The sequence below is a fragment of the Chionomys nivalis genome, chromosome 23 (genome assembly GCF_950005125.1).
Source record: "Chionomys nivalis chromosome 23, mChiNiv1.1, whole genome shotgun sequence".
Taxonomy (NCBI): Eukaryota; Metazoa; Chordata; class Mammalia; order Rodentia; family Cricetidae; genus Chionomys; species Chionomys nivalis.
In genome coordinates, this window is record NC_080108.1 from 34,612,146 (window position 1) to 34,635,234 (window position 23,089).

A 23,089-nucleotide genomic window follows, 5' to 3' on the forward strand; every position below is an offset into this window, starting at 1 on the left:
AATGAACCAGAAGCATTCCTAAATACATTATGAACTCCTTTCCTTTAGGAAGATGTTACTGAGAATTCAAACGTTCCAGTTCTCTGCTGGTAAAAGCTCGAATTAAAATGCCCACAATATACTCCTTTTTGATTTACTTTTCTGCCTATTTGGAGACATAAAGTCTCACCGATATTTAGGCCGTCTGTATTTCTGCCTCCGTGATTGCAACATCTATTACCTTTTATTAAAATGATAGAAACCGCTGTAGCATTAAAGCCTTAAAATTTCAATTCAACAGAGCTCAAACCACTCCTATATACCAGTTAACTTTTTTCCAATTTATTTAATATTTAGGGGACAAGCTCTCAAAATTTGCTCTGACTGATCTGGAATTCACTATGTAGACCAACTGTCCTCGGACTCACAGAGATCCACTGCTCTTTTCCTTCTAATTAGTGGGATTAAAGGCATATTCCATCTCAATAAGCCCTGTTTTTAATTTTTTGATTGTTTTAAACACAACTTTATTATGTTTCTAAAAAACAGAAATAAGTACGAGAGTAACAAGATCTCACCAGTGAATATTTCCTTGTGAAGGTAGCAGCCTTATCTTTGATATTCAGGAAGTAAACTACTATGTTCCAAACAGTTAAATACAACCTAAACAAAGCTAAGGTATCTTCTAACTTCCTCATTCACTTGGGAGCCCATTAATCACACATTCTGTGTAGGTACATGAGGTGGCACACACAGGGACACCACAGGACAGTTGGCTGCAAAGCTGGACCTCTGAGGATGCAGACATTCATCCCCTCTTTCTCACAGGTCATCATCCTCATCTTGGAGGGAAGACATTTGAGCAACCTCTAAATCAGAGGTGCACTGTGCTGCCAAAACTGGGTACAGAAAAAGTTCTTTTCAAAGTTGTGCTTACTTTTGGCAGAAATATCTGAGGGCTGAAGATTCTCCTTTCAGTGGAAAACAATACATTTTGCCTACATTTTCCTCCTTAATAGAGCATTGTTGTCACACAACACAATGGGGATATTTTCACAAACACACACACACCAATCTCTTTGCCAATTAGGTTTGTTCCCATAAGTAACTATTGTTACAGCAAACATTATAATAGAATACAAGGTTTGGAGACAGTAGTCATCATGCAGACCCCAAATTACTTCTGACCATCTGTGTCTCTCACATCAAACTTGATAGGTCCTATGTTGATATGGAACACCAGGGTACACCTCCCCACCCAGGGTGGCTACTTGCCCATCAGTGGCACTTATGAATGTTGTCTTTCTGATGCAACCGTCACCCACAAGGATGAGCTTGAAAGGGACCTGTGATTTTTCCTCTGTCCCAGATTTAGTTTTGACTCCTGGGAATTGAAAGGAAAAAGTGATGAGTTTAAAGTTTGCAAGTGGATTGGTTCCGGAGGGTTCAGCCACATGCTTCAGATCTACCTCACAAGTCTGCTTCTTTATCCTGTTTCTTTTCAATTAGCCACTTCATTCATGAAGATCCAGAACTTTCCACATCATGTTTTCAGGATGTTCCAAGGGATTTCAGAATATTCCTGGCTTCAAACAGCAACCATATGACTATGAATGTGATTGAGAATAGATTCTATACAGAACAGCAAATGTGATTTAAAAAGAACTGAAAGTACCACATATCATGAGGACCAAAGGCTTTGTCTCCTGAGAATAAGTGTGGTTTACCATTTGGAAATTTGTTAGTGATTTGATTCCACTGTGCTAATAGGTTAAAGGAGGAAACCATGTGACCATTTCTAACAATGTTGAATGCACATTTTTTACAGAACTACTCATCATTTCCTAGTTAGAACTTACACGGGTTTCAGAAAGCTGTACTACGCAAGGAACACAGAAATGAAGGGCAGCATTGAGTTTAATGACAGAATTATAGAGGCCTCTCCAGCAACGACAATTCAAGGTGGCCTCTGAACCTGAGGTTGGACAGCATGAGACTGCATTCCTAGCCTAAGCAATAAGATAAGACAAAGAAACACAAGATTCAAATATTTGAGGGAGACATACAAACATCATGTTTATTTAAGGATGATACAATTGTTTGGATGGACTATGTAGCAAGATTAAATATTAAGAAATTTCTGTCTTTTTGGTTTTTTTTCTTTTTAACTACTTTTATTATGGGCACAAGGAAATATGCAGAACCCTCTGCTATGTTAATCACCACTGCTTGGGTAATGGTGTAAATGTTTTTTACTCTAACAAGTTCCAGAGATAGTCAAGAATAAAGAGAAGGGATTTACTTTAGTTTCCAGTTTTGAAGGCTTTAGTTCTGATTGGTTGTGTTCACTGTTTTGGGCCTGTGGTGATGTAGCCCCTTGTGGTGGCAGCACGTGGCAAGCCCTTCACCTCACAGTCTGGATATGAGAGAGAAGAGGACGGACTGGGTTCTCAGTGTCTCACTCCAGGGTTTCATGCCTATGGGAGGTCCTCCCTCCAGTCTCCATATCTTATCGGTCCCCCCTGCTCCCCAAAGCACCATGGGCTGGAGACCAACCCTTGAACACAGGGGCCTTCTGAGGATATTCTAGGTGCACACTAAAATAGCAGCCAATAAGGGTAATTTGGGCGACAGCAAGCTCTCTAACACACCTGGAAATAATGACAGATGGGAGATGTCAAGGCCAGTGCTGTGGTTTCACCCAACCAAAACTCAGCATGGTGGTGTTGTAAACAGTGCCTTAGGGAATGATACAGGCACTGCCCTGCTCATCTGGAGAGCAGGCTGATACAAAGGTGGTCCAGCTCTCTCCACTGACTCTCTTGCTTCCCCATCGCCATGTGATCTCCCTTCCAAGAACTCCTGCTACTGATGGGGCTGCTGCTGTAGTGGAGCCACAGGGTCACGTGACAGGCCTAGCAGATGAGGGTCACCCAGTCTTAGGCTTTTACCTTCCAAAACTAGTGACCGAACCAAACCGCTTCTTATAAATTATTCAGCCTTGGTATTTTATTCAACAACATGAAGTAAGCTAAGACAGCAAATGAAAAGTCATGTCTTTATTATGTAAGCAAAAGAAGAATGAATGAGTTAAATATGTTTATCTCACTATATCTCTAAGTTTCTCTAAGGAGGCACAGTTCTGTAAAGGCAATATTTCTCGAATTAGATCATAAGTGTAATTTAGTAAACCAAACACTGAGATAGATATGTTAGGTGAAAACATACCTTTTTCTAGAATTAATCAGAAACAAAAAATACAAAGAAACAGTCACAATCTAAAGCATAAAAACATGTAAGGACAGTTATATTATTAGCACAAACTACAGGATTCCAGATACACCCCCAAATGTGACCCTGCAAAAGGTAGGGTTGTCTCAGAGAACAGAGTAGAGAATGCATAGTAACAGAACAGATAGGAGCCTTTCATACCACCAGAAACAACAGGCAGAGGAAATATTGTGACAATTAATGATCCACTTAAAAGAAAAAAGGGAAGAATGAGAGAGAAATATTAGAGCATGTTGTTTTGTAATCTTGGGATGGAGGAGTTCTTTCTTAGTGCATAACAAAGCCTCAGACTGACAGATTTGACTAGGTACAAATTCTGAATGTCGGTGCAACAAAAGACAGCTAAGGAGAGTTAAAAGATGAGTGACAGATGCAGAGGAAGTATCACTGACACCTGTAGCAGACAGCGATTCCTATCTAGACTGCAAGGGCTTGGTAGAAACTGAACTAAAGGTATTGGCTTTGTTAAGGAGATGCTTGCTGACATCATAGACAGACCTCCAACCTCACCAGGAATCTCAGCTGGATGATCACCCAGCAGCTCTTCTCCAGTGATCTAGGAACCTGGATGGATTTTGTGTCATCTTATGCGGTCCCAAGACTGACGTAGGATACCCAGCAGCACCATATTGCCATGACAACAGTCTTCATTCTTGATCCAGTTGCAAGGCCTCTGATTTCCAAATAAATGTCAAGCCAAGGACCCCACAATGATGAACAGTCAGTGTGTGTAAAATGTGGTCAAAAAAGGGAAAATTTTACACTTTGGCCTTTTAATTATTGCAAGATATTGACTGTGTGGGTGTTGAGGGTATCAGGGACAGGGTCTGGACCCTCATGGAGTGTGTCCAGAGCATGCTGGGAACAAACCCTAGATAACCTATACCTGTATCATTCAGTCTGCTCTATGATGGACTATAGGCTGAGGGGCAGGGAATATATGAACCTGTTGCTAGGGGAAGCATATGGAAGATGAGATTTTTCTGTATTTTGACCACATTTTACACCTTCCTGGCTCTTCATCATTGAGATATTCTTGCGGACTTGAGGCCTTTCCTCTGCCCCGATATCTCCTCCAGGTTCATGAAAACATGGTTTTTTTGTTGTTTTTTTTACGTGCCAAAAGGGCCACTGTGCCTGCCTCTACTTAAATACTAGTCAAGTAAATTGCTCATACAGAAAGTCCAAGGTAAAATGTCCTTGAAGAACATTGCCAACTGTCCCTCTTTTCTCACTGACCACATTAAATTTCCCTGCCTTCCAGTCTTCTGGCCTATTTCATGGTTTCAGAAGTTCACAGTTTCTTCTATAATGGATGGTACACAGTGTTTTGTTTGAGTACAGAGAAAAGCCTTGCTGGAAGAAGGAAGATGTCAAACTTTCGTTATCTGCAGATGGTATGACAGTGTACATAAGTGACCCCAAAAAATCTACCAGAGAACTCCTATAGCTTATAAAGACCTTCAGTGATGTGGGAGGATACAGGATAAACTAAAAAAAAAAAACAACAAAAAAAAACCAGTCTCCTTCCTATACACAAAGGATAAAGAAGCTGAGAGAAAATCAGAGAAACATCACCTTTCAAGATAGCCACAAATAGCATAAAGTATGTTGGGGTAACACTAACCAAGGAAGGGAAAGATCTATTTGACAAAAACTTTAAGACTTTGAAGAAATAAATTGAAGAGGATACCAGAAAATGGAAGGATCTCTCACGCTCTTGGATGGGTAGGATCAACATAGTAAAAACCGCAATTCTAACAAAGGTAATCTATAGATTCAATGCAATCCCCATCAAAATCCCAACAAAATTCTTGAGAGAACAATAATCAACTTTACATGGAAAAACAAAAACTCCAGGAGAGCCAAAACAACCCTACACAACTACAAACTCTATTACAGAGCCACAGTAATGAAAATATTTGGTATTGGCCTAAAAACAGGGACATTGACCAATGCAAAAGAATCAGAGATCTGGATATTAATCCACAAACCTATGAATACCTGATTTTTGACAAAGAAGCTAAAATTGTACAATGGAAGAAAGAAAGCATCTTCAACAAATGGTGCTGTAAACCTGTGGAAGAATAAAAATAGATTCATATCTATCACCATGCACAAAACTCAAGTCCAAATGGATTAAAGACCTCAATATAAATCTGACCACACTGAACCTGATAGAAGAGAAAGTGGGAAGTAGACTACAATACATAGACACAGGATACCACTTCCTATGTATAACCCCAGTAGCACAGACAATAAGAGCAACAATGAAACTGTGAAGCTTTTGTAAAGCAAAGGACACAGTTTTTAAGACAAAACAGCAACCTACTGAATGGGAGATCTTCACCAACCCCACATCAGACAAAGGTCTGATCTCCAAAATATATAAAGAACTTAAGGAACTAAACATTAAAATTGAAATAACCCAATTAAAAAATGGAGTACTAAACTTAAAATAGAATTCTCAACAGAAGCATTTCAAATGGCCAAAAGATACTTAAGGTCATGTGCAACTTCCTTATCTATCAGGGAAAACAACTTTGAGATACCATCTTACACCTGTCAGAATGGCTAACATCAAAAACACCAATGGTAACCTATGCTGCAGAGAATGTGGAGTAAGGAGAATACTCATCCATTGCTGGTGGAAATGCAAACTTGTGCAATCACTTTGGAAATCAGTGTGGCGGTTTCTCAGAAAACTGAGAGTCAACCTACCTCAGGATCCAGCAATACCACTCTTGGAAATATACCCAAGAGATGCCCAATTATACTACAAAAGATTTGTTCAACGATGTTCATATCAGCATTATTTGTATTAGCCAGAACCTGGAACCAACTAGATGCCCCTCAATGGAAGAATGGATAAAGAAAGTGACAAAGTGGTAAAAGAAAATGACATCTTGAATTTTGCAGGCAAATGGATGGAAATAGAAAACACTATCCTGAGTGAGATAACCCAGATCCAAAAATATGAATATGGTATGTACTCACTCATTAGTGGATTCTAGCCAATATCAAAGGACATTGAGCGTATAGTTCGTGAGTTTATAAAAGCTAAGTAATAAAGTGAACCCAAAGAAAAACATGTATAGGCCCTCCTGGAAATTGGAAGCAGACAAGATCATCAGGCAAAAGATGAGACCAATGGGGTGCCTTTGGGGTGGGGTAAGGGGAGAAGAGGAAAGAGAAGGGAGAAGGGGAGGATTGGAGAGAGCTGCAGTGAGTGGGATGGTTGAGATGGATGAAGGACGTATATGGGAGAAGAGAAGAAGATACCTTAATTAAGGGAGCCTTTTTGGGGTTGGCAAGAGGCTTGGCTCTAGAGGGGTTCCCAGGTGACCATAGGGATATCTCCAGCTAGGACCCTAAGCAGTGGAGGAGAGGGTTCCTGAACTGGCCTTGTCCCGTAGTCAGACTGATGACTATCTGGAATATCACCATAAAACCTTCATCTGGTGACAGATGGAGACAGAGACAGAGACTCACATTGGAGCACTGGACTGAGCTCTCAAAGTCTAGTTGAAGAACAGAAGGAGGGAGAATATGAGCAAGGAAGTCAGGATCGCGAGGGTTTCATCCACCCACTGAGACATTGTGAATGATCTAATGGGAGCTCACTAAAGCCAACTGGACTGGGACTGAATGAGCATGAGATCAACTTGGACCCTCTGAACATGGATGATAACTGGGGCAGACAGAGAAGCCAATGATAATGGCACTGGGATTTGTCTTTACTGCATGTACTGGCTTTTGGGGATCATAGTCTATTTGGATGCATACCTTCCTAAGCCTGTGTGGAGGGGGAAGGGCCTTGAACTTCCCACAGGGCAGTACACTGCTATCTCTTAAGACTGGAGGAGGAGGGTGAGTGGGGACACAGAGGGAAATAGGAGGAGGGGAAAAGTGGAAATTTTGATAGGTATTTATTATAAAGCAATAAAAATAGATAAAAATAGGCAGAGGCAGGTGGATCTCTGTGAGTTTGAGGATAGCCTGGTCTACAAGAGCTAGTTCCAGGACAGGAACCAAAAGCTATGGAGAAACCCAGTCTCGAAAAATTAAAAAAAAAAAAAACAGATAAAAAATAAAAAGTCATGTGTTGACATGACCACGTTAAAGAGAAAGGCAGAGCTGTGGGACCTGTTGATTACCAAGCTTGGCCTGTTTGGTGAGATTCAAACTTGTAACAAACAGAGTGTGTGTGTGTGTGTGTGTGTGTGTGTGTGTTTGTGTGGTGTCAGGGTAGACCAGTTGACGCCCAGCATCCATGAGTATGTGAACATGTACACAAACATTTACACTGCACTAAAGGAAGCAGAAAGGCTGCCTGGAGCCATGACAGTGGGAACTTGGCAGCTTAGGATAAAGTTTCCGTTTTCCCTACATCACATCTGTGCTTTTCTGCCTCTCCTATACTCCCATGGGCTAACCTCCTGTAGGCTGTACAATAGGTTCTCTTATGCAAAGATTCACAGTGGGCTTATGTTGTAAGGAGATTGGGCTGCTTGTTTGTCCCAGCTGCTGGGCTAGCTTAGCCCTGAAATAAGCACGCAGAAGTTGTATTAATTAAAACACTGCTTGGCCATTAGCTCTAACTTCTCATTGGCTAACTCTTACATATTATTTTAACCCATCTCCATTAATCTGTGTATCTCCACATGGCAGTGGCTTACCAGAGATTCTAACTGGTGTCTTTTTCAGGCAGAGGATCCATGGCTTCTCTGACTCTGCTTTCTTCCTCCCAGCATTCAGTTCTGTTTTCCCCGCCTACCTAAGTTCTGCCTTTTCAAAAGGCCAAGACAGTTTCTTTATTCATTAACCAATGAAAACAACACACAAACAGAAGGAACTCCTACACTAGGTTTAGGCCACTGGAAATGGTGATGAATTTGAGATAGGACACAGATCAGGATTCTTAACCTCCTCAACTCCCTCCTATGTGCCTCCAGGCGGGTGTTGGCTGCCAAAATGATGCAGCTTCTTTCTGGAAGTTTCATCCACAGTCATGACCACAGCTCCAGCTCTACTCTTGAAATGTCCACCAACCACAAGGGGCTTCTTCAGCATCCAGAACAGTCTTGGTACTGCCTGAGCGCTGCAGTGTTTCTGTTCCTTTCATTAGCCGTGAAAGTCTGGGGTCCCCAGGTGTCAAAGGGGTGAATCCTAGACTATCCCCCTGCCTGAAGACACTGGCCTGCCTCCAGAAATGGCTGTGAAGTGGTGAGGACCATTGCTCAGGTGTTAGGGCACTTTTCCATTATACACAAACGCTGGGTTAGATCCCCCCCACTGCATGTACCAGGTAAGGTCTCATCAGTCATGAGGTAGAGGCAGGAGCCTCCACCATGCAGTTCAGTTCTTTTCAGCCTTCCCAGTGATGTGACCTATGATATACATCCTCAAGCTGTGCCATCCCGGTCCTGAAATAATTTCCTTGTTACTTCACAAATGAAAATTACTACTGAAATGAATTATAGTATAAATATCTGTGATTTTAATGGGCTTAGGTATGTACCCAAGCAGAGAACCCCAGAAATAGTAACTTCAAGGCCAATGTGGAATAACATGAGAACCTGTCTAAAATCCCAAACCAAACCAAAGATGTTCCCTCCCCGAACCAAAGACAGAGACCTCCCCCTCAGCTAACCTCAGGCCCTCTGACACAAGATAAATGGGGGTTATTTTCTCTAGTGCCCTCAGGCTTCACTACTCTGAGACTCAAACACTTCCTGCACCAGTGGGTGTGTCCAAGACCCAGATGCTTCTGCTCCTTAGTGAACACAGAATGGCAGGACAGCTGTCCTTTGTAGGGTTGACTTAAGAACATGACATAGGGGAAAGACTGGTCAAAGCTTTCCATGGGGCCTCAATGTTGTTTCTATCACTGATACCCTAAGGTGACCTCAGAGGTTGCATCTCTCCTGACCTCTTTGGTGTCCCCAGTGAGTCACTGAGGAACCATGGGGACATATTCCAGCCTGCCATTTTCCACTGCGTGGTGAATGTTCCCCAAGCGATCTAGAGGGAAGAGAGCAGAGATGCCCAAACCCTAAGCTCTCCAGGGACACCTGCCCCAGGATTTGAGGGGCAGATGCCAGACAAGTCTCTATTCAGAAACTTATTATCTGTTACTGTTTCCTTTGCTTTTCCTGGCATGCAACACTGAAGGGTGAAACCACTGGTGGCCTCCAGGAGAATAGGCATCATGCCCACAGGATGCCACCTGATCTCCATCACCATCAGTGCTGCCATCAGGAGCTGCATAAGGCAGCTGTGGCCCAACTGCCAATGGGCAAGGGGTTGACATCCACTGGGCATTGACCCATGGCTTCCACCTGTTCCTGGAAATTTGGGGCTTATAGCAGTGGCACCACACTTGATTAAAGAAGCAGGGATTAAGTGTGAAAAGTTGGAAATTGCTTTTTTATTAATAATCAATATATTTTAAACAATAGTGAACATAAACAATGAATAAACGTGGAAAATTATGGTACTAATAACAAGAATAAATAACATCAAAATAGCAAAACCAAAACCAAATGAACCCTAAACAAAAATCTAAAACAAAATTCAAACAAAAAAAAAGCTATTTAGCATTTATCACTGTATATTGATAGCACCTACTACACAATAGTGAACATAAACAATGGATAAACTTGGAAAATTATGGTGTTAATAACAAGAATAAATAACATCAAAATAGCAAAACCAAAAGCAAATGAACCATAACAAATATCTAAAACAAAAATCAAACAAAAATAAAGCCAATTAGCATTTATCACTGCATATCGATAGCACCTACTACAACTACTACAGGCAAGTGCTTGCCTCAGAGACATGCTAGTGAGGTAGTCACAATTTTAATGGCTTTCTCTAGATTCCTGGGTCCATTCCACCTAGGAGCTTCTATGTCATGTTCTCCCCAAGACGGAGTCCACTTCCTACTAAATCTAGGATTCTGAGTATATTTTGTCTCAGGATTTCTGTATCTCAAGTATATTTTTGATGTGTTCTTCTCTTCTCGAGAACTGAGTAAGCAGTCACATGAATCACATTAGGTGTGATCACTTGGAGGTAAGCTGGAATTTCCCTCACTGGTGAGTTCACACCTAAAGGGAGTATCTTTTTATCTTGATCCTAATGTGAAGAACATGTGTACAAGGTGTTTGTGGCTTACTTTGATTTCCTCAGGTCTCTCCAGTGATATGATCAAAAAAAGAAAAAAAAAGTAATCTAGGACTGAAGTAGCCATGCTGGGTCACTGGCTAGGCAAAATCAGAGCCTATTCCACAAGGATAATCAAAATTGAAGTAGAATACGCGTCCTTAAAATTCAGTATTGCTGGGGATGGGACTCAGCACGTGGTTCTTGTTGGGGATCCTTCTGCAGGTGGCTCTCGTCCTGGACTTTGGCCTGTTCCAGATGACTCTGCTGAGTTTCAGACCTGGAAGAGGAAAACAGTTGAAACACAGCCTGGTGGAGACCTGCCACATTAGCTGTGAAGATGCTCCCTCAGTCCACCTCAGCTCTGCCTGACGGTGAATTTCATCTTTTGACTGATGTCCTTGTTGGTACTCACAAAGAATAAGATCCCAGAGTAGATAACCTTAAACTGCCTGCAGCTTAGGTCCATGCACAAGGGCGAGAGGCTAGCTCAGTCCTCATGCCCAGAAGGAACCTTGAACATGAACAACATGCAGATAGAGCCTGTCGTGCTAGAGCAGCATTTCCTGAGATGTGTGCTTGAGAACGTTGCCCTGTCAGGGCTCTGGCACCAAGCAGAAACTGGTGATTTCCTTGGGACCTGGGAATCTGCATCCTGGCTTTGGGAGTCGGTTACAGAACACACCCAAGAAGGATCTGATGTTCCCTACAGCCGAGTCATCTTCTTAAGTTCATCCTGGGAAGTCCTTAACCAATTCTATCCATAGAGCACTTTTCACAGGAAATGGACAAATGTCACAGAGAGCAGTGTTAAAGATGGAAATCTCTTATTTACATGGGATTTTTCTAAATAAAAACACAAATTCTACCATGCCCTGTGGTGCACATATTTAAACCCAATATCTTGGAAGGCTGAAACAGGCAGCTCTCTGTGAGTTCAGGGAACACCTTAGGGTAACTCAGTGTTCAGAAGGGAGAAATAGAGGCTAAATTTGCAGACACACTGAGTATCAAACACAAAATATACTGGACAGAATTTCTTGTTGACCGGAACAGCTCAGTTCTCTGATGTCTTCTGCTCCTGACTCTAGCTGGGAGCCTCAAAGATGGACAGAAATTATACTGAACCCAAGTCGTTGGGATCCCCCTTGGCTCTACCCTCTTCTTCCCAGTCTGGGCTCCTACCTCATCTGAGAGACCTGAAAGTGATGCTGCAGCTTTTTGACCAAGTGCTTTTCCTGCATGACCATTTCCCTCTGCTTCTGCAAAAACTGAAAGCTTTCTTCCAATCTCTTGAGCTCCTGTTGATGAGAAAATTGTATTCTTTGTTGAGGGTTATAGACAGTCATACATATCTAAGCACAGAGAAAGGATCCCAATAACTTCCTAGTCAGCTAGGCAGCCTAAACAAATCATCTGGGGAAGGAAGAACCTCTGTTTGTAGTCAGGACTGACAGAAACACAGTCACAGTATATGCACTAGAAAATGCACATATTTTATGCATCACAACAACCACATCCTTACACTACTCATACATGAGTGCGCGCGCGCACACACACACACACACATACAAACACGCATGCGTGCACTCACAAACAAAACCCACAATGAGTGAGTGTTAAAGAGAAATACAGAGAAAGGTAGGTCGCGGAGAGAAACATCATGGTCGATGAACAGTTGAGTTTAAAATAACCACACCAGTTCTTTCAGTAAGGTCTCACATATCAGCCATAAATTCTTGGGGACTAAAATTATTGTGGGAAAAGCAATTTGCTTAGACAGACTATATTGAGCTGGTTAGAGAAATTCTCCGGCTTACAACTAAATCTCCCACCTCCACCACCAGCTTGTCAAAAGCCCTGAGATGGTCATCAAATCATCCACACATTTTATTCTGGGCGGGAGAAAGTAGAGCACCACTCCCTGAAAAAAGAGCTGACAAGCTGCTCTTATGGCTTCTGTCACTGTGAACCAAGAATTCAGAGAAAGCAAAGAGAACACAGTATGATGCAGGCAGAAATAAGAAGCCCATAGGCCACCCAAATCCATGAGTATGAGAAGCACTCTTTTGGCACTGCATAGGCCTCTCCACCTTGTAAACTGCTTGCAACCTACAATCTCACATGATCCCGGCCAAACAAAAAAGCTGCAGGACCAGGAACTCACTCACTCTAAGCTCTGTGCCTAGAATGCTACTGATCATAAATACATGTACGTGTGTGATATGTTATTGACCCATCTCCTTCACTGAATTGCAGCTTCGAGCAGAGCAGAATGGAAGGCTTGCCCATATTTCAGATTTCCATAAGAAGAAAGCTTCCCAGAGTCCTTGTGCATGGACACTGAAGACAATGCCTGGATAGCATGAGGTCTGTGGCTGGAAGGGAGCATGGATGAGTAAGCTGATGGGTTAAACCCTGGTGGTTGGATGGGTACAGAGGCAGTCAAATGGGCAAATGGGGCCAGAACTTAGCCTGACTTGTTGCCTGCCCCTACCTGTTGTTGCTGTATTTTGAGGTAACTGATCTCTTCTTCCTGGTCATTATGGATCAATTTCAAATCCTCCAGGTGGTACTTCAGCACGGTCCAATCATTCTGCAATTTCCTTTCCTCCTGCCTCAGCTCGTCCACCTTCTTCTTTAGCTGAGTCCTTTCCATCAGCAGTCGGCTGTGCAGATCCCTCCAGACACACAAAGCATAGTAAGGCCCTGCCAACCTCCTCCTGCTTCCCCTGATTTTCCAGAACTGGCACCCCAAAAGGCCTCATGCATCCTGGAATAGGTAGCTAAAGTCTGATAGAGTCATGACAGCTACACTCCAGAACCCAAATGAGAGAACGCGTAATGCTAGAAATTATCAAACTCCAATGAAAACTCCAACACCTAAAATGATCCCTGCCCCTTCAGTAGAAGGAGTAGTTCCCCAGCTGGCCTAAGGGTCTATGGTAACGGGGAAACATCAGCATGTAGTGGGCAAACATCCTCAAAGGGAGGACAAGAGACCCAAGTTGAGCATATTCTACCTACAGATTCAACAGCCCCCAGACCTGTAAAGAATGGGCCTGAGCTCCAGAAGTTCAAGGCAGCCTGACATTCCCCTGAGAGTGCAAATAACTTTTCAATCTACAGGCTCCTGAGGCCCTAGGACAATAGTTGCAGGAAACAACAGTCTATTTCACGCTTAGCAAAACTGAGTCCAAAAGACACAAGTTCAAGAGCTGTTTGCTAAGAAGCAAAAAGTCTAGAACCAGAGTTGTGGACACTCCTTCCAGAAAAAAAGGAAATCAGAGATGGCCATTTCACCAGTTTTGTGATTCATGTCGAGATGGACACTTACCGATAGAAGACTGTTTCCTTGCTCAGCTCCTTGAAATTCTCATAGGTCTCAGTGTTCTCTTTCTCAAAATTGTTTAGCTCCATCAGGATCTGTGTGTGATCCAACTTTACCTTCTCATACAAAGCATTTGGCTTTTGGTTCTTGTAGGGACTAGAAAACGGGAGAAAAGTTCCCATGAACATAGGCTTCAAGGATCCCGGGAACTCAAGTCATATCCTGATCTACCATATGCCAGTGGATGCAGATTCTCCTTCCTATGTACTGGGACATCCTGGTAATTTTATACTTGTTATTCTGTTCCCAGGAAAGCAGAAGCTCCATGTGAGATGGAGAGTGCCCTGGCTGCATGAGCTCACTCATTAGGACTACACAGTCAGTCTAGTTCTCTCTGTTGTCAGGAGTCTCTGTCACATGTCTCCATACTCCAGACATTGCAATGACATCTCTCCTGTTTCAGAACACTGATTCTGGGTCCTGGTTAACAACCACTGAACAGCTAGAGCACATCATTCTGCATTGGAGTCCTAAGAGCAGGCTGTGATATAAACTCCCCTAAGGATTCCTAGGTGCTTCCAAGGTTAGCATGCAGGACACAAGCAGTCCTGCGTTCAGTGGGGCTCCCAGGGCTCAGCACTGGCATCTTCTGGACAGTGGTAGAAGGATATCATGAGAAACCACCACAGATCACGGGCTCCCAGAGTTTAGGAACACACAAACCTTCAAATGTGTGTGTGCACACATATCACATGAGAGAATGAGGGAAAGAGAGAATAGGGAGAGCTACAGAGACACAGAGTGGGAGAACCTCACCCATTGGATGCTAAAGAGATTCACAGAGCTCTATTGTTTAACAGTACAATGGACAAAACTAGAGAGAAGCTATGATGAGCCCCAGCACTTCCAGTTATACACTGAGAAGTCCCAAAATAAAACCAGGCACCTCCAGCTGCTACCAGGGGCTTCCAGCACACAACCACATGGCGGGAAAGTAGAGACTCACCACAAACTAAGAGAAGGTAGTAGTAACTCATGCAAGCCGCCTTTGCAAGTCATGCCCTATCCAAATACATGCTAGGAACTGCACAGTACTGGCCTCAATCCCTGAGTTGTGTGACTGGGACCACAGGCTCTGATTTTCAGTTGGAGAGAGAAGAAAAGTTAGAGGCCACATCTCAGGCCCCCTCACATTTCATGTCTGCCTCTCCCCTGAGAAGAATTTAGGACATGAGGTTTGGCACCGCCTCCTAGAAACCATGACCTTCAAAGGCAGAAGGGGAGGTTGACATTGCCTACAGCCCCACTAAGTTTGAAACAATGGATACCTATTGTCCACGGCTCCTTCAGTGAGGATCATCAGCCGGTCTTTCAGGTCATTTCTTTCCCTGGTCATCAGTTGCAGCTCTGTGGTCAGCCTCTCCTCTTCCTTCTTTATCTGCTTCTTGCTCAGGAGCATTGGATGGGATGCTGGCTCCTTAGAGGATTCTGTGTATAGATGGAAAACAGGTGAAATTGCATAGCAAAAAGGCATAGGAGATTGACAGAGTCCCAAACAGAAAATTATATCTGGAACCCAGTGACAACCCAAATATACTAGGCCAGGTTCACAGGCCCCCTTTGTGCATCTGAAATCTCCCATCATTCTAGAGATGTGGCTCTGTAAGCAGCCAGGGCTTTCCTCGGCCTCCCTTTAATTCTTCAGGTGACTACAGAGACCACCTCTTCAGCTGTATTCAAAGAAGAATAGAATACAGCATGGTCCAGAGCCCTGAAGCCTGCTGTGATTTAGAAACCAGGAGAAAAATGGCAGAGGGCACAGGTACTCAGGTGTTAGGAAGAGATCAGGTCTCATTGCTGGTTACTCATGGACCATGACTGTGGATTGGAAAGTCCTGCAGGGCTCCAACATGGTTAAGAGACTCACCAAGTCAACCATTGACAGCCCAGATCATTGAAGCTGACAGTCAGTAGCCATTCTCTGCCCTGGTCCCATAACTCTGGTAGAAGTTTGGTCACCCTTTGATCTAACTGCCATCCTCAACTGCTGATTCAGAACCCTAAGGGGGTCACTGTCAGGGAAAGGAGGTCAGAGGAATTCTGCTGAGCAGACTGCTGAGCACTCTGAGGTTTAAAGGTCTTGGTCAGGGGCACATTTGTCTCCATGGGAACAGTGTTAGTCAGACACTGAATCTAAAGGCAACTACTACAGGTATAGTGTAGTGATGTCTGACCAAAGATGGGGACACATTAGTCCCTCCCTGTCTCCTGTTGGTCCCTCTCTGTCCCAACATTACACCCCAAACCACAGCAAAGGAAGAGCTAAATGGTGGTCCCAGGACAACTGCCTTGGCCTTCTCAGTCTCGGGCTTAGGAGATGTATAAACTAATGTTCTGGAATCCTTGACTTTCAGGAAGTATGATAAGCATGGATGTCTATTTTCTCCTCTGAGGCTCCAGTTTCTCAGCCCTGTTACTCGATTGCCCACCTCAAGTGCACCTCCTTTGGCAATCTCCCCATTTCCTGCCCATGACTCACTGTTCGTTTTCCAGAAGTGAGCAGCAGATTCCTTCTGCCTCTCTCTGGTCTCTGGACCGTCTCCATTCTGTCTCCCAAATACGCGGCGCCTCAGTCTTGAGAACATGACTGATGCTCTACCTCTAGGGACTGAGGAATGTCCTAATGGCAGTTGGTGTTGCTACAACAAGGTGACATCACGGGATTCCAAGATATCTCCAGGATACAATGGAATGTCCAGAGATGGGGCCGCTGATGTCATGGCTAACAGCTTTTGCCACCCTGTTTACTACATTTTCTGAACTGACCAGAAGCCCAGCTTACCATTCCAGAAGCTTCTCTGAGGAAGACAATCAGTATCCCTTCTTCCAAACCCAGTGCCCCCCTTAGCTTGACTCAAAAACCCATGCCATTTCCCATGTTGAAAACTGAGATATTCTTTAAAGAGATTGCTGAGTAATGTCTCTTTCCTTCCTCAAATCCCTCTACTCATCAATATGAGGAACTGAATATTCTCAAGAAATTACTTTAAGATGAACATAAATGTGGAAAGTTCGCCTTTCTCAAATCAGTGTTTGAACGTACATTAAGGAAGAACCTGCAGGCTGGTTATAGTTTGAGCCATGGGATATGGGTGCAGTCATGGAAGCCACATGCTTAACTTTAGAAAATTGCCCCTGGATTAATAAGCACATAGAGAATGCACCCATCAGGGTGTTGGCAAAAGTGTGATGATCGATTGGCAGAGGAATCTAACGTAGTGGTTCCACCAAGAGAAGAAAACCTCAGACTGAGTGCGGAGCTCTCCAATCTGCTCCAAAGACAACAATGCAGGACCGTTACAGGTCTCAATGCGATACAGTAAGATTCTGGATAGTGGGAAAATAAAGTCAACAGACATACTTTACTTGGTAGAGTGACTGACTAGCATGTAGCAAGTCCTGGGTTCAATGACCACTGCTGTCCTCACTGGCCTTGGTGGCCCCACTTGCAATCTTAGCATCTGTGAAGTAGAAGCAGGATGACCTAAGCTCAAAGTGAACCTTCAAAGTCAGTGTGAGGACAGCTTGGGAGACATGAGATCCCATGTCAACAAATAAAACACTAATGTACCCTACCTGAAAGTCCTCACCTAACAATCATTTTTTTTTTCTGTAAGGGCATTTAGATGGACATTATGTAACCCGTAGTCTCTATTTCACCACCCAACTACAGCATCCTGAGTGCTGGACTTGCTGGAGTGTACTGATCCCCTGGAAATCAGCTCCTTCTCAGTCTTCCTGAGTTTTAGGCAGCTGACTCGATTCTTGTGAAGAGAAGAATGCATCAAAATATACTTGAAGTACACAAATCCTGAGGCAAAAATTACTCAGAACCCTTCATTTACCACAAGTGGACTCAGCCTTGGGGAGAACATGACATATAAATTCCCAGGTGGAATGGACCCAGGTGTCGTGAAAAAGCTACTGTCTGTAATAGGTGAAATAGGTTCTATAAGTATACAGTGTTAAATGCTAACTTAACTCTATCTTTGTTTTAGAATTTTGTTCCTGGTTCGTTTGGTTTAGGTTTTCCTAATTTGGTGTTATTTATACTTGTTATTAGTTCCATAATTTTCAAGGTATATTCAGTGTTTACGTTTACCTTTGTTTAAAAGCTTCTTTTGAGAAAAATGTATTCTTTATTAACAAAAAAGCAATTTCCAACTTTTCACCCCTAATCCCAGCTTCTTTAATCAAGTGTGATGTCACACTGCTATAAATCTAAAATTTCCAGGTACAGGTGGAAGCCATGGGTCAATGCCCCGTAGATGTCAATCCATTGCCCATTGTCATTTGGGCCACAGCTGCCTTAGTGCAGCTCCTGATAGCAGCAACGATGGTGACGGATATCAGGTGTCAAACTGTGGGCATGGTGCCTGTTCTCCCGGAGGCCCCCCGTAGCTTCACCCTTCAGTACTGTATGCCAGGAAAAACAAAGGAAATGGTAACAGGTAATAAGATCCCGAATGGAGACTTGTCTGGCATCTGCCCCTCAAATCCTGGGGCAGGTGTCCCTGGAGAGTTTAGGGTTTGGGCATCTCTGCTCTCTTCCCTCTAGATCAGTTGGGGAACATTCACCATGCAGTGGAAAATGGCAGGCTGGAATATGTCCCCATAGTTCCCCAGTGACTCCCTGGGGACACGAAGCACGGGTCAGGAGTGATGCAACTTCTGAGCTCACTTCAGGGTATCAGTGACAGAAACCACATTGAGGCCCTATGGAAAGCCTTGACCAGTCTGGTCCCCACGTCATGCTCTTAAGCCAACCCTACAGAGGACACCTCTCCTGCTGTTCTGTGGTCACTGACGAGCAGAAGAATCTGTGTCTTGGACACACCCATTGTTGCTGGAGGTGTCTTGAGTCTCAGAGCACTGAAGCCTGAAATCACTAGAGAAAAGAACCCCATTTATCTTGTGTCAGAGGGCCTGAGGTTACCTGGTGGAAAGATCTCTGTCTTTGGGTTAGGCGGGAACATCTCTGGTTTGGTTTTGGGTTTCAGACAGGTTTTCATGTTATTCCACATTGGCCTTGAATTTACTACTTCTGGGGTTCTCTACCAGGGTTCATATCTAAGCTGATTAAAAACACAGGTATTTACACTATAATTATTATATTAGTGAAATTTCAGTTATAAAGTAACAACGGAATAATTTCAGGGCTGGGGCAGCACAGCTGAGGAAGTATATCAATTGTCACATCACTGGAAAGGCTGAAAACAACTGAACGGCATGGTGGAGGCTCCTGCCTCTACTTCATGACTGCTGGGACCTTACCTGGTACATGCAGTGTGGGGGATCTAACCCAGCGTTTGTGTATAATAGAAAACTTCCCTACCCCCTGAGCAATGATCCTCACCACTTCACAGCCATTTTGGGGGACAGGCCAGTGTCTTCAGGCAGGGGGATAGTCTAGGAGGCACCCCTTTGACACCTGGGGGTCCCAGACCTTCACAGCCAATGATAACAACAGAAACACTGTAGGACTCAGGTGCTATCAAGACTGTTCTGGATGCTGAATAAGCCCCTTGTGGTTGGTGGAAATTTCAAGAATAGAGCTGGCACTGTGGTCATGACTGTGGAAGAAACTTCCAGAAAGAAGATGCAGTCTTTTGGGAGTCACCACCCACCTGGAACCACATATGAGGGAGTTTAAGAGGTTAAGAATCCTGATCTGTGCCCTACCTCAAACTCACAACTATTTCCATTGGCCTAAACCTGGTGTAGGAGTTCCTTCTGTTTATGTGTTACTTTCATTGGATAATGAATAAAGAAACTGCCTTGGCCTTTTGATAGGGCAGAACTTGGCTAGGCAGAGTAGACAGAACTGAATGCTGGGAGGAAGAAAGCAGAGTCAGAGAGAAGCCATGGATCCTATGCCTGAGACGGACGCTGGTTAGAATTTCTGGTAAGCCACTGCCACGTGGTGATACACAGATTAATGGAGATGGGTTAAACTATTATGTAAGAGTTAGCCAAAGAGAAGTTAGAGCTAATGGGCAAGCAATGTTTTAATTAATACAATTTCTATGTGGTTCTTTCATGGCTAAGCTATCCCAGCAGCTGAGACAAACAAGCAGCCTGCAATCCTTACAAGATAAAACCGACTGGGAATCTGTGCATAAGAGAACCTTTTGTACAGCCTACAGGAGGTCAGCCTATGGAAGGATAGGATAGGCAGAAAAGCACAGAGGTGATGTAGGGAAAACTGAAACAAGCCCAGGCTGCCTAGTTCCCATTGCCTTGGCTCCTTGCAGCCTTGCTGCTTCCTTTAATGCAGCTTTAGTCAGAGAAGTAAAAGCAGGCTTCTCAGTGTACCCAGATAGAAAATTGATTGAGTCCTCTATAGAACCATGACTTCTGAAGGGTTCAGCGCATGGCATTGTGCAGAGCAGTTGCAATCCTGGCCTGGGACTAGAGTCCCTAGGTGGTTCCTGCTTGAGTCCTGCCCCACCTGCCATATGGTATCGCTCAGAGCTGTTCCTGTGTGGCAGCTCAGGCACACCCCATTTCTTCCTATGCCCCATAAGGCTCTTATTGTCTTTTATACCCTTCGCCACCATACATCTATTTCTTCTATTGTCAGTTTTCTAAGCTGTCCATCTATTATTGAAGAACAAGTTTGTGGCAAAGGACAGCCCAAAAAATTCTAAAAAGAAACAGATGTGAATGTCCCAGAGCTCATGGATATCACTGATGCAACTGCTACCCCTAGTGTAAGGTCACACCAGGAACGGGACAATGATGTTGGAAAAATACACTAAAGTCTAAAGAGAGACACATTCATCCTCCCTTCTTCCTTCCTTGGCTCATTTTCTCCAACTGTGCTTGTTATGCCTTCCCATTGGGCCTTCTCCTTAACTGTGTTGGTGATTTGTCGCCTGGAATTTTTGATTTTTAAAGACAGGTTCTCGGGTAGTTCAGGCCGACCTCCAATTTGCAGCTAAGGATAACCTTGAGCTACTGCTCCTCCTACTTCCACCTCCTTAGTGCTGACATTACTGGTGTGTACCATCACACACAACTTACATACCGCTGGGAACCAAACCCAGAATGTCATGCAGACTAGGCAAGGACTATACAAACTAAGGCATGTCCGTAGACACTCACTGGTCATGTGCTAATGTCCAGGAACATGTCTTGCATGACATTAATTCTTGTTGTAAATTCAGTGTGAGCTTGTTAATTTTCAATATTGCGAATGCATGTACAATGTTATGTAACATTTTAGAAGGAGCCGTTATGGTTTATATCTGTTAAGAAGCTTATGAGCTAAAGGTTTTGTCTGTGCTGTGATTAAATAAAGAAACTTCCTTGGACCGTTTATAGGGCAGAACTTAGGTGGGTTGGGAAGATGGAACTGAATGCTGGGAGGAAGAAGGCAGAGTCAGAGTGATGCCATTGAGCCAGACATGCCGAATATTTGCCGGCTTATTAATAAAAATGGGTTAAATTAAGATGTAAGAGTTAGCAAATAATAAGCTAGACCTAATGGGTCAAGCGGTGTTTTAATTAATATAGTTTCTGTGTGGTTATTTTAGTGCTAAGCTAGCTGGGTGGCTGGGATTATCAAGCAAGCACTCCTACTACAGGGAGGCTCTAAAATCTTCATAAGGTGTGACCTACCTAGAGGAAGTATATCTTTGAGGGAAAATTGACAAGAGAAGTAATAGAGTGCATAGTAACACAACAGAAAAGAGCCTTTTGCACCACCAGCAACAATAGGCAGTTGAAATATTGTGACAATTAATGATCCACTTAGAAGAAAAAGGGAAGAATGAGAGAGAAATATTAGAGTATGTTGTTTTGTAATCGTGGGATGGAAGAGTTCTTTCTTAGTGCATAACAAAGCCTCAGACTGACAGATTTGACTAGGTACAAATTCTGAATGTCTGTGGAACAAAAGACAGCTAAGGAGAGTTAAAAGATGAGTGACAGATGCAGAGGAAGTATCACTGACGCCTGTAGCAGACAGTGATTCCTATCTAGACTGCAAGGGCTTGGAAGAAACTGGACCAAATGTATTGGGTTTGTTAAGGAGATGCTTGCTGACATCATAGGCAGACCTCCAACCTCACTGGGAATCTCAGCTGGATGATCACCCAGCAGCTCTTCTCCAGTGATCCAGGGACCTGGATGGATTTTGTGTCAGCTTATGTTGTTCCCAAGACTGACGTAGGATACCCAGCAGCACCATATTGCCATGACAACAATCTTCATCCTTGACCCAGCTGGAAGGGCTCTCATTTCCAAATAAATGTCAAACCAAGGGTCCCACAATGATGAATAATCAGTGTGCATAAAATGTGATCACAACAGAGAAACTCTCACCCTTTGACCATTCAGTTATTGCAAGATATTGACCGAGTGGATATTGAGGGTGTCAGGGACAGTCTCACCACCCTCATGGAGTGTGTCCAGAGCATGCTGGGAACAAACCCGAGATTACCCATACCTGTATCATTCAGTTTGATGGACTATAGGCTGGGGGAGGAATATGAACTTTTGCTAGGTGATGCTTCTATTATAGTAAGGGAAGACAGAAGAGTAGACCAAGCAGATCTCAGAGCAATATCGTCCTACAGTGGCAAGAGCTACAGGTTGAGAACCTTAAGCAACCAGCCCAAACCCCCTGTCCTGGGAGGTGACATCTGAGTTGTGGCATTAGTGGGGAGTTCCAGCCAGTCACGTCAGAAGGAACAGCACGGGGTGCAGAGGAGCAGGAGGAGAACAGCCTCTCAGGTGGGAGTGAGCTTGGCATACTGGAGTTGCCCAAAGAAGGTAGGCTTGGCGAAGTGTGTCACAGGGAGTTAGGATAGTACCTACAAGTGTTCTACAGGAGGGTGAAAATAACCGCAGGCAAAGGAGACACTTGGGAAAATGCTTCTGACGTCCGTTTGGAAGCAATCTGTCTTCCGGTTCTCCTTTACGCCACATTTTGCTGACTGTAGTCATTTGGCCAGTTCCAGTGGAGGAGAGCATGTCAATATGCAGACCGAATCACAGGTCTGTAGACATTCATTTCCTCACCCCTGATTCAATTACCAGAGTTCACGCTATATAGCGGCCCCCATGATTTATCCTGGCTTCATAAGAAATGTTTCAAATCCAATAAAGTCCGAAGTGGCTGTTGATTATGTTTAGTGCTGTCAGCTTGGGTCATTGGGTCTCATTATCATATGGGGATGTGTCTTCAGTTCCTCATTAAAACACAAAGAGACCATTCCACACATTCATCTTTGAGACATTTCTTTGGGAACT

General features: G+C 43.7%; 1 pseudogene; it reads right to left on the minus strand.

Annotated features, from left to right (window-relative positions):
- Positions 1–801: 801 nt before the first annotated feature.
- Positions 802–3,898, minus strand: LOC130865576 (GTP-binding nuclear protein Ran-like; annotated as a pseudogene).
- Between the last annotated feature and the right edge of the window lie 19,191 nt (positions 3,899–23,089).